Here is a 12666-nt window from a genome sequence, read left to right on the forward strand (position 1 = left end):
TAAATCCTATTAGTATTTTACTTCCGTTTCTTACTATCCTTATCCCAAGAATATAAGCAGCTTCTTTGAGGTCCTTCATAGCAAAGCACTTCCCAAGCCAGGACTTAACCTCCTGCAGGGTTGGGATGTCATTTCCTATGAGCAGTGTGTCGTCGACATAGAAAACGAGAAAGCTAAATATACTCCCACTGGCTTTGACATATACACAGAACTCATCTTCGCTTCGCAAGAAGCCATACTCTTTGACTTTCTCATCGAAACAATGATTCCATCTGCGAGACGCTTGTTTCAATCCATAGATGTATTTCTCAAGCTTACACACTTTATTAGGGTGTTTTGCATCAACAAAACCCTCTCGCTAACTCATGTAAACATCCTCAGCCAACTTCCCATTAAGGAAAGCGATTTTGAAATCCATCTGCCATATTTCATAATCATGAAACGTAGCTATGGCTAGCCTAACCCTTATAGACTTTTTCTTTGCTACTGGTGAGAAGGTCTCATCATAGTCAACTCCAGGAGTTTTAGCAAAACCCTTAGCAACCAATCGCGCCTTATAAGTGTCCACTTTCCCATCTTTGTTGGTATTCTTCTTGAAGATCCATTTGCACCCAACCGTCTTACAACCTGGTATATTGTCAACCAAGTTCCAAACTTGATTGTCATACATGGACTGAATCTCGTTGTCCATAGCCTCTTTCCATTTTACTGACTCCGGGCCTACCATGGCTTCCTTGTATTTGTTAGGTTCATCCAAATTTACTAGTGTACTATCACTAATAAACGTATCACCTTCACTTGTTATATGAAAACCGTACAACATGGGTGGAATACTAACTCTACTGGAACGTCTAAGAGGTAAGCACTCGTCAATCAGTTTAACAAGAGTTTCCTCCTTGGGTTGAACGCTAACGTTAGAGGCTCCTTCATCACTTGACTCTTGAAGCTCTTCAAGATCAATTTGCCTCCCACTTTCCTCCTGGCTTATGAGTTCCCGCTCTCGGAAAACCCCTCTATTTGCGACGAAGACAACTTTGTCACCCAGTCTATAAAAGAGATATCCAATGTACTTTTGCGGATTGCCGATGAAAATAAACCAGTCACTACAAGGTTCGAGTTTGCCGTGGATCTCTCGTTTTACGAAAGCTTCGCAACCCCAAACCTTGATATGTGCCAACGAGGGAGGTTTCCTTATCCACCTCTCTTGAGGTGTTTGGCAACCTTCTTAGTGGGGACTAGATTAAGGATATGGGCGACAGTCACTAAGGCATATCCCCAAAATGAGATAGGTACCGAAGCACGACTCATCATGGAATGAACCATGTCCAACAAGTTTCGGTTGTGACTCTCAGTCACACCATTCAACTGCGTTGTCCTAGGTGGCGTTAATTGCGAAATAATTCTGCATTCCTTGAGATAGTCATGTAATTCAAGACTAAAGTACTCTCCACGTCGATCGAATCGGAGCATATTAATTTGCCTGCCCAGCTAATTCTCCACTTCTTGCTTAAACTCTTTGAGCTTTTCAAAGGTTTCTAACTTGTTCTTGATTAATTAGATATACCCATGTTTACTATAATCATCGGCGAAAGTCACATAGAAGCAGTTCACATCCCTTGTGGTGGATGTAAATGGCCCACAGACATCGGTGTGCATAAGATCCAATTAACCCTCACCCATTTCACAAGTACCAGTGAAGGGTAAATTGGTCATATTTCTAAGCAAACAATACTCGCACACGTCATTGTCCCTAAGGTCGAATGACTCCAACACTCCATCCTTTTGGAGTTGGGTTATGCGCTTCTTGTTGACACGTCCAAGATGACAATGCCACAAGCATTCTTTATCCAAACTATTGGAAGAATCGATATGCAACACATCATTTCCTAAGTTGTCTACAACCATCACACTTTCATATAATCCATTACAAGGCAATGCTTTAAAATAGAAAGTACCATTAAAGAAAGCATGAATAAAACCTTTTTCATTATCAAACAAAAATCTAAAACCTTGTTTATACAAACCATGAAAAGAAATAATGTTTCGTGTCATTTCTGATGAGTAACATCAATTATTCAAATCTAAACCTAATCCACTACTAAGAACTAAAGAGTCAACTCCAATCTTGGTGACAGGCAACACTTTCCTATTCCCCATGATCAAGTTTATTTTCCCGTTCACCACATCCCTACTGCTTCTTAGACCTTGCAACTCAGAACAAATGTGAAAACCACATCCTATATCGAGGACCCAAGACATATCATGTGATGAGTTGTTAGAATAAATAGTATAAATACCTGTGAAGGACAACTTTATCTTCCCATCCTTGATATCTTGCAAGTACTTCGGGCAGCTTTGTTTCTAATGCCCTTTTTCATGGCAGTAGTAGCACTCTGCATCCTTCGTGTTGGAGGAGGGTGCAACGGGACCAACCTTGTCTCCACTAGAAGTGGTACCATCATGGGACTTTTACTTGTGGTTCTTAGAAGGAGCCTTCCTCTTCTTTCCCTTCCCTTGGCCGATAGGCAAGACGGGGGTGGTGACAACAGGAGTTGATGCAATAGATTTGTCTTTCAGACTACTCTCAGCAGTCCTTAGCAGGCCTTGAAGCTTGCTTAGAGTGACCTCCTCCTTGTTCTTGTGGTAGGTCATACGAAATTGGTTGTAACAAGGTGGTAAGGAGTGTAGAATGATATCTATGGTCAGCTCCTCATCGAAGTTAACATTTAACTTCAACAAGCGGTCCACATATCTCTGCATTTTCTGCAGGTGGGCCGTTATGGACTCTCCATCCTTCATCTTAGTAATGATCATCGAAGCAATGATCTCGTACCTTTACTGTCTGATGCTTTGATGCTACCTATCCATCAAATCTTGATGCATCTCGTAGGGGTAGTAGTCCTCGTAGGACTTTTGGAGTTCAGCAGTTATTATAGCAAGCATGATGCAATGAACTTTCGTAGCATGTCGCTCGTGAGCTTCGAACGCAACAATATCTTTGGGAGTAGCAGTGTTGGTGTCAACCACTTTCAGCTCCTTGTCTAGCACATACTCCTTTTCCTTGTAGTGAGTGACCATTTGGATGTTGCGGATCCAATCATTGAAGTTGGCCCCGTAAAAAATCACCCTCCCACACAAATTCATGAGTGAGAATGAGCCAGCAGGGGTTGAGCTAGAAGCGTTGCTTTTTGAATTAGACATCTAAAAAGAAAAAGAGATAATGTTTGATTAGATAAGAAGCCCCAATTAAACACCCAAATGAGATATTAGGGCTAGGACCCAACACAATTATTCACAATTTAGAAGAGGGATGTCGTAATCTAAATTACAAATAATTTGAAGGTAAGTGAATGACGATTCACTAAGTTCCACCATGAAAACGAAAAAGAGTTTAAGTTTTAAATGAATTGAAATTCCTAGATTCTTTTGGGATTCATTAAACTTTTCAATGGCATGTTTAAATCTTGATATGCCCTTCAAGTTTGTGACTGGGATACCAAGGATTACAAGCAAGGTGTGAATAACCATGCAAATGTACTTGGTACTATCGATGTTACAAATCACCTAATCAATGTGTTAGTTAGCCACACACGCTCCATTGATCTATGATAAACATCAACCTACTCTTTGCCACTTTTGCTAGCCCCAAATTAGTGTGTCGGTTAACTACACACACTCCACTAATGATTTGGCATGGGTGCAAAGTGTTATTTCAAGGAATAATATAATTTCACATTTTGCCTAAAGTAACTAACATTGGGAATTTTTATAAAACATTTAGTTACTTTATATAATCATTATAATTTTTATGAGGAATTAGTTGTTCTATCCTACCCGTTCGGCTAACAACCCTCCACCAATCAAGGAAGCGGTGGGTGAGAGTGGACATCCATTAAACTGTCATTTTCTAGGTAACAAACTTATACCCCCCTTATTGATCGGCCTCGTGAATGAGGCCTACTAACGGTAAGACTAGCTTAATCATATACATACACACACACACACACACATATATATATATATATATATTATATATATATATATATATATATATATATATATATATATATATATATATATATGTATATTTTTATATACACACACACATATATATATATATACATATATATATATATATATATATATATATATATATATTAATCTTACAAGATTAATAATAGTGTAAGGGTTAAATTTTAAACTTGTAAAATTCTAAGGTTTAGAATTTAAATATTTTAAAATTAAACTTTTAATCAAAATTTTAAATTCCAAAAGTTGAGGGGAACTTTTGAAACTTTTCAAAACATCTTTTAGATCATATTTGAAAAGTTATTAATTAATCATATTATTAATATTTACCATATAATTTGAACTAATCTTTTTCCTTTATAAGATAATTCAAATAAAAAATACAAATAATTAAATTTATATTATAAAACAAGTATCTTATTTTTGACAATTATCATCCAATTGAAATTGGATAATCAATACCATATTGAAATAATCGATTTTTATGAGTCAAATAGTTTTTGGTAATTATTCAAAATCAATTTTAGTCAAAATCCTAAAAAATCAGCCACCAGATGAGCCGATTCACCGAGTCATAGAACAGGACACGCCGAGTTGCCCTGACTCGCCAAGATCATCTGGTGACTTGACGAATCCATGAATCAGAGGCTGATATTTTCAACTTTTGAGCTTGAACAAATTATCTATGCATCAAATACAAAATAGAAACAATCTAGGCACTGATACCACTGTTGGGTTATAAGCAAAACAACATTCCTATGGTGTTCATGCACACCCTAATGCTTGGATCTAGTTTTTTTATTTGTACATGCAACAATTGTCCACAACTTGTAGACCCTACTCTAGTATACAACAAAACTTAATAAAACATAAATAAACTATTGAGAATGTTACCTTGATCGTTGCTTGAAGATCTTGAGCTTTTGAGAACCTTATCACCTCAAATGTTGTGCCTCTAATAGATCACAAACACCAAAGGAAGTTGGAGAATAATAGAGAGGGAGAGAAGGTAATTTTTGGCTCTTGGAACTCTTCTTAGGGTTTATGTAGCCAAAAAAATGCAAGCCAAGGGGTTCCTTATATAGGTGAGCTGCTAGGGTTTCAGTCAAAACCCTAATTAGATTGCTTAGGCTTTAAGCAGTCTAAAGATCCTTCCGGAAGCAAGGCCTTGGACGAATTCAATGTGGGCTTCCTTCTTGATTTCATCCATCCCCTTCTAAGGGATCTACAGCCCAAAATTCAATTGTCTTATAATTGCAATTCCAGTCTCCTAGGTTCAATTAATATCTTTTGATCTCAAAATTAATTCTTAATTAATTCATGACCAGTATTAATTAATCAATATGATTTCTCCTTTAATATATTATTCATATAATATATAATAAATCATAATAACCTCCTTATTTATTATTCATCCAGTCAAGTTGCTTCAGTGAAGGCAACCCAAAAGGACCATGCTACAACTGGGTCAAGTACATACCAAATATAGTTATGGACTTAGACACTAATCCAACACAATTGTCGATGTCTAAATCCATATTCACGGATTAATGAAAAATAACTATGTCTTATCCATACTCTCAGACTATGGACAAATGACCATGTCTAATCCATGCTACAGGTCAATGACATATTTTAAAGTTCTATTCTCTGCGTATATCTCACTGGTACTCATAGGAAGATACTACCCAATATGCTTGATAATTAATTTAAGTTTACTCTTTATCATAAATCATCATATATTATCAGGTATGTTCTTTGACACGTATTTCAGGCAACATCAAATTATTCGTACATAAACATATATGTAATACTTCAATCAATACTTGTATGAAAATCATGTTCATGAAAGGGACTATGCACTCACAAGTTAAAGTGATGATTCCAAACTCAGGCAGCGCTTCGCTTCTAATGCTTTTATTTTCCTTCACCGAAACCTAGCTTTACTATCGCAAAGTTTTAGCCTAATCTTTAATGCAACTAATTATTAGTTTAGATTCATCATTAACTCAATGTCTACTTTCATGATCTATCAAGTAAGGAACAACGAGGTAGGATCATATCGAAGGTAGAGTCCATTTGGTATACGAAGTATACTATTTGGAAATACCACTTTAAGCACCTCACTAAATCACAGCCTAGACATCATCCCCATAAGTAGATCAATCAATATAATGACTTGGAATCACAGATAAATCTTGTTTATAGGTTCAAAATAACGATTTAAATATAAGCTATATTTAAAGTAGTGTAGGCATATCTCACTTGAAGCGGGTTTTGGTAAAAACCAGGCTCTGCTGGAGCAGAGCTTCTGAGCCAAAAAAAAAAAAAAACTCTTTTTTCTCGGAGCCATCGGGTGCTCCGGAGCTTTCTTCTAGCGCTAGGGGAGTTTCCTAGGGCTTTACGGGATTTTGGGAGGTTTAGAGAGAAGTTAGAGAGAGAAATAGAAAGGTGGAGATGTGAAGAAATGAGGGTGGAAGAGGTTGTATTTATAGGCTTAAATAAGGCTCAACTTGGTGCCACATGTCACCATATGGTGGCAAGACATGGAGAGAAAGCAATGGCCCAGATCCAGCCACGTCACCCACTTTGCAGCAGCACCCTGCCGACTTCTAAACCCCATAACTTTCGCATACGAGCTTTGTTTTCGATATTTTTTATATCCATGCGTAGGTGGAGACATAATCTACAACTTTCATTATGATTTTGTCGTCTAGTTCTCGACCGATTTTGAATTTAATAGTTTGAGAATATTACATTGTTAACGACCGTGTAAAATTCATAACTTCTACACACAGACTCCGTTTTCGAATGTCTTTTTTATCATTAAGCTCATATTAATGAGATTTTCAATTCTTATTTAGTTTGTGTCGACTAAAAATCGCTCGATCTGAAATTTGAATTCCGGGTTGTGCACTGCTATGCTAAATCTTAGAAAAATCATAACTTCCTCTTACAAAGTCAGATTTGGACGTTCTGTTTATGCAAGTTCTCGGTTTAATGTATACTAAAAATTTTGTTTAGATTACTAGGCCTAAAAAGTAATTTATCAAAAATTCACTTTTTATGTTACGCGGGGCCGTGCCGATTTAGCTGAAAAATTTCGACGGGTCATAACTTCTTCGTTATAACTCGGATTTCAACGTTCTTTATACGTATATAACCCTTGTGACATATAGTATAACTTAGTTAATATTATTTACTCTAAATAATCTTCTATAAAAATTTCATTTTTGATGCTTATTGTCTCCAAATTAACTAGGTCGAATCTGTAGGCGTTACAACACCCCTCGCACTCCTTGGCAATTTGGTAATAAAACCCCTGGAGATCTGTTCCCACTTCCATAGAGGAACCTCTAGAGGCTGCAACTTTCCATGAGGGCATTGGTGCTCTACATTGACCTTGCGGCAGGTCAAACACCTCTCAACTACCCATGCCACATCTCTTTTCATGCAGGGCCACCAATAATCGTGTTTCAAATCCAAGTACATCTTTGTGGCCCCAAGATGAATGAAAAACCTCAACTTATAAGCCTCCTCCATCAAAAATTTTCGAACTCGACCTGTATATGGCACCCATATTCGCCCATGGAAGGTTATAAGCCCGCGACTATCCATTTTAAACTTAGAAATCTACCCGATCACCCGCTCTCTCTTGCGGTTCTCTGGTCTCATGGCCATCGCTTGGGCTTCTCGGATGACATCTAAGACTAGAGCCATCACCTTCATCCTCATACACATGTCTCGAATATGAGCACTCACTGCTCTACGACTCAGGGCATTAGCTACCACGTTAGCCTTGCCTAGGCGATACAAAATCTCACAATCATAATCCTTCACTACATCCAATCACATCCTCTGTCTCATATTCAGGTTGGGCTGATCCATAAGGTACCACATGCTCTTATGGTCCGTGTATATGGTACATCGGAATCCATAGAGGTAGTAACGCTAAATCTTGAGGGCGGATACCACTGCCCCAGCTCCAGATCATGTGTGGGATATCCCATCTTGTGAGGCTTTAGCTGCCTCGACGCATATGGTATCATGTGCCCTCTCTACATCAACACAACACCCAATCTCGATATGGATGCATCATAGTAGACTATGAATTCCTCTACTCCCTCTGGGAGAGCTAATACTGGAGCCTCACACAACCTCTGATGAAGAGTCTCGAATGATGCCTGTTGCTCATGCTCCCAAGTAAAAACGACATTCTTCTGGGTTAACTTGGTGAGAGGGATATCAATTTTGGAGAAATATTTGATAAATCTCCGGTAATACCCTGTCAGGCCAAGAAAACTTCTAATCTCGGATGGGGTTCTCGACACCTCCCACTGCATAACTGCCTCAATCTTGCCCGGCTCAACCAAAATCTCGTTCTGGTTAACGAGGTGTCCCAAGAACTGAACCTCTTGTAACCAGAAACCACACTTGGAAAATTTGACATAAAGTCTCTCCGTCCTCAACACTCCAAGAATCTCACAAAGATGCTCCTCGTGATGTTCCCTAAACTTTGAGAATACCAAAATATCTTCAATCAACACGATCACCAACCGATCTAACATGGGCCTACACACCTGGTTCATGAGGTCTGTGAATGTTGTCGGTGTGTTGGTGAGCCTAAAGGGCATTACCACGAACTCATAATGCCCATAACGAATCTGAAAGGTTGTCTTATGAATATCCTCCTCGCAGACCCCCATTTAATGATATCCAGATCTCAAATCAATCTTGGAAAACCAAGACGCTCCTTGCAACCGATCAAAGAAGTCGTCGATCCTCGACAATGGATAGCGATTCTTAACCATCAACATATTCAACTCCCGGTAATCGATCCACATCCGGTGTGAACCATCGTTCTTCTTGAAAAAAATTATCAATGCTCCCCATGGCAAACTACTTCGCTGAATGAAACCCTTCCCCAATAGTTCCTGAAGCTCCAATGGTAACTCATGTATCTCAGGCAGCACAAGACGATATGGTGCCTTGGCAATAGGCACCGCCCCTGGAACCAAATCGATTCGGAACTCGACCTACCTCTAAGGAGGCACACCCAACAAATCCTTGAGAAAAACATCCGGGAAATCACATACCACTGGAACATTGGAAACGAAAATTAACCTCTCCTTTACAACCCGAGTATCCACTACATAAGCTAAGAAGCCCATACATCCATGTTGCCAACTCTGTCTCACCCTGGAGGCAGAGTAGAAAGCTGATCCTGATCTAGTTCCCTTGCCATATACAATAAGTACTCCTCCCTTAAGGTCTCGAATCGTCACCATCCAATGCTCGCAATCAATCACAGCTCCAAATCGGCTCAACCAATCCATGACCACTATAACGCAAACATCTCCCATCGCTATCGATACCAGATCTATCAGAAACTCCACACCGAAAATCTCCAAAACACAACCTCAGAATACATCAGTAACAAAAAACGCATGCTCTTCGGCTATAGAAAGCCTCAATGGTAGACTTAAAGCCTCACGTCTAACACTATTGTGATGACTAAAGGATAGAGACACGAAGGATTGACTCGCACCCGAGTCAAATAGCACCAAGGCAGGCACATAATTCACAAGAAAAGTACCTATATTAAGCAAAATATAAGCATAAACAAATCATAATAATAACATGAATAAAGGGATACATACCAACAACAACATCAGGTGTTGCACGAACGTCCTCTACAGTCAACTGGAAAGCTCTCCCACGAGCTCTCGGAGCCTCGGCCTTCCCGGGCCGACCATCGGTGACATGTAAGGTAGCAAGAGCAGGGGCGTAGGCTGAAACATGGGTGAACTGCAGACACTCAGCCTTCCGGTGGCCAGTCTGGTTGCAATGAAAGCAAACTGAAAATCCCTTGGGGAAATCCTTCGCCATATGCTCCTCCTTGTCGCATCGAAAAAAAATCCCTAATCGACAAGATCCATCGTGACTCTTACCACACTTTCCACAAGTGCGACCTTTCTATCCTCCTGCTCTAGTATCAACGGGCTTAGCTTGCTTGGTCGACGACTGCGACTGCATTGATCTCCTGTCTCTCCCATGATACTGTCCCTCCTCTATCGTCTGAGTCTCTAGCTCGATCTCCATCCTCCTGGCATTGGTTTATAGCTCATCCAATGTCCGATATGATGACTTCGCCACGAACTCCCGAATGTCCCTCCTCAGAATGCTCAAGTATCAGCTCACACGTGCCTACTCAGTAGACACGTGCTCAGGGAAAAATAAATCCCTCTCATGAAATATCCTTGTAATCTCTACCACTGTCTTTGTCTTCTGTCTAAGAGATAGAAACTCTGGGCTAACCGTTCCCTCTCCACCTGGGGAGTGAACTCATCTCGGAATAGCTGGGTAAATCTCTCCTAAGACATTGAAGCATGATCTGCAAGAGAATAATCAGTCGTCACAAACTTCCGCCGCTGGTTCAATGCAAATCGAACCTTCAGGTTATCAAGGCATGAAAAAAAATATAAATGCATCCCTTGATATCAAAGATCCATCTCATCGCAACAATCAAGTCCTGGGTCCCGTCAAACTCTGGTGGCTTCGTGTTGCTGAAATCTTGGAACATCAACGAATCACTCCCTGTGGCCTTGCTGCTGCAAGGGCTGCGGTGGTAGCGGCGGCAGAAGCCTCAGTGACTGCAGTATAACACTCATCAAAAGTCTCGATCAACGTTGTCTTAATAGACATGAACATCTCTAATATGGCCTACCTGATAGCTGCGGCCAACTCACCCTCAATAATCCTGCGGATCTCATTATCACTCGTACTCACCCTCTCTAAGTTAATGGAGCCTGAACCTCGGGTAACCACCATAGTCTCTCTCTGTAACATAAACACAGAAATCATCAGGGATAGGCTAAAGCGCACACACATTTACACATCCCTACGTGCTCCTTAGTATCCTTAGATTCTTACTTGAGTTGTGTATGGATCCGGTGATTTTAGCAATATAGGCCCAATACTACTATCCACACTAACCTGCACTTGCCTCAAGTCCTCTTCGTAGGATCCTAATTCACAGGTACTTTATCTTATGGGTATTTAACTACCTTCTCAGTAGACTTCTCATGCTGAACATCTAGATACTCCTCCTAGATCACTCCTCAAGTCTAATCCATCTCGAAAAGATCTCCGACATGTACAACTAAGCACTACACACAAAATAAATGGCAAGAATGATGTCATTCAAGAACGACCTCCTAGGCTAAGGCATCATGAATCAGGAAACTCTAGCTCAAAATTACTGAAAATACCTAGCCTACCATCTAGCATGTAGTACTAAGAGCTCAAAAGTAACTCATCTTATAATATACTCATGTAAGGGTATTATTGGAAATCATCGGCCGGGCTATGGCTGATTGTACAACACTGCTTTGTCTCACTTTCATCTTAAAATTTCTTTGCTTGTTTAGAAAATCATTTCTTTTTGAAAATTTATCAACTCCTCGGTTTGAGTCCAGACATACCTGAGGGTGCATCCGAATCCCTCAATCCAAGGCTCTAATACCAACTTGTAACACTCTAAATTTTCAATAATATTTTTCCTTTTTTTAAAGTTCACACAAAACCTAGTTTAACATTTCTCATGTCAAATTGAATTTTTCTCAAACACAAAACATTAGAATTTTTTTGTCAAATATCCCAGAATCCACATAAACACAAATCATTAAGATGGTGTGTACAATCATGTCGGCGCCTTCCTGCGATCCTGAGATGTATCTATAACACATTTTACACAAAAAATGTAAGCAGGAAGCTTAGTGAGTTCCCCAAAATACCACATACACAAATAATTAGCCTCTCATAGCCAAATATCGATAAGGACCCTCTGGTCTCACGTATCGATATGGAGCCTCCGGTTGTATCTCAATATATATATACACATAATAATATGACAACATAAATCACAATGGCAAGATGCATAACAACACGCAACTCAGTATAAGCAAATAAGACACTCCGGTCACACATAAATTAACACTCAGGTAAGTATAGTGAGAAGACTTACCTCATGAAGTAAAGTAAGTAAATCCCACACCCGAACTGCCGGTCTAGACTCTGTATAATGCATATCACAAATATCTCTAATTAAAATTGATATTAACAACCCTCAAAGATGTTGGCTAAATCTCTCTACTAAACCTCAGAAGGGTAAAAGACCATTTTAACCCTCAATAGCCTCCAAACTCCACAATTTGACCAAAACCCTAAAAGTCAACAAAAGTCAACACCCAGCGCGTATGCTGGGCGTACAGCCCTCTACGTTGGGCGTAAAACTGGGCATGCATGCATCGGGGTGGACTCAACGCTACATTGCGCATAATTGGGGTACACACGGCATACGTCCCAGACTTCCTCTTTTCACTCTTTTGGTCTTAATCTGTTAACACATTTGCTACCACTACAGATCTGGGCTTATTAAGGTCCATTACTTGGTGACTTTAAGCGTTAGCACGGTTGCACAAGTCTAAAACTCATAAACTCTAATCCTTTACTCACAAAGGTCCACATATCCGATGCATGGAGAGATCTTGATGACCAAGATCTCATTTTTATAAATCCAAACGTCTAAAACGCCTAAAAGGATAGGTATTATGCTCTAGAGTTCACCAAAGTCAT

Source organism: Lactuca saligna, chromosome 2 (genome assembly GCF_052625555.1).
Source record: "Lactuca saligna cultivar CGN05327 chromosome 2, ASM5262555v1, whole genome shotgun sequence".
Taxonomy (NCBI): Eukaryota; Viridiplantae; Streptophyta; class Magnoliopsida; order Asterales; family Asteraceae; genus Lactuca; species Lactuca saligna.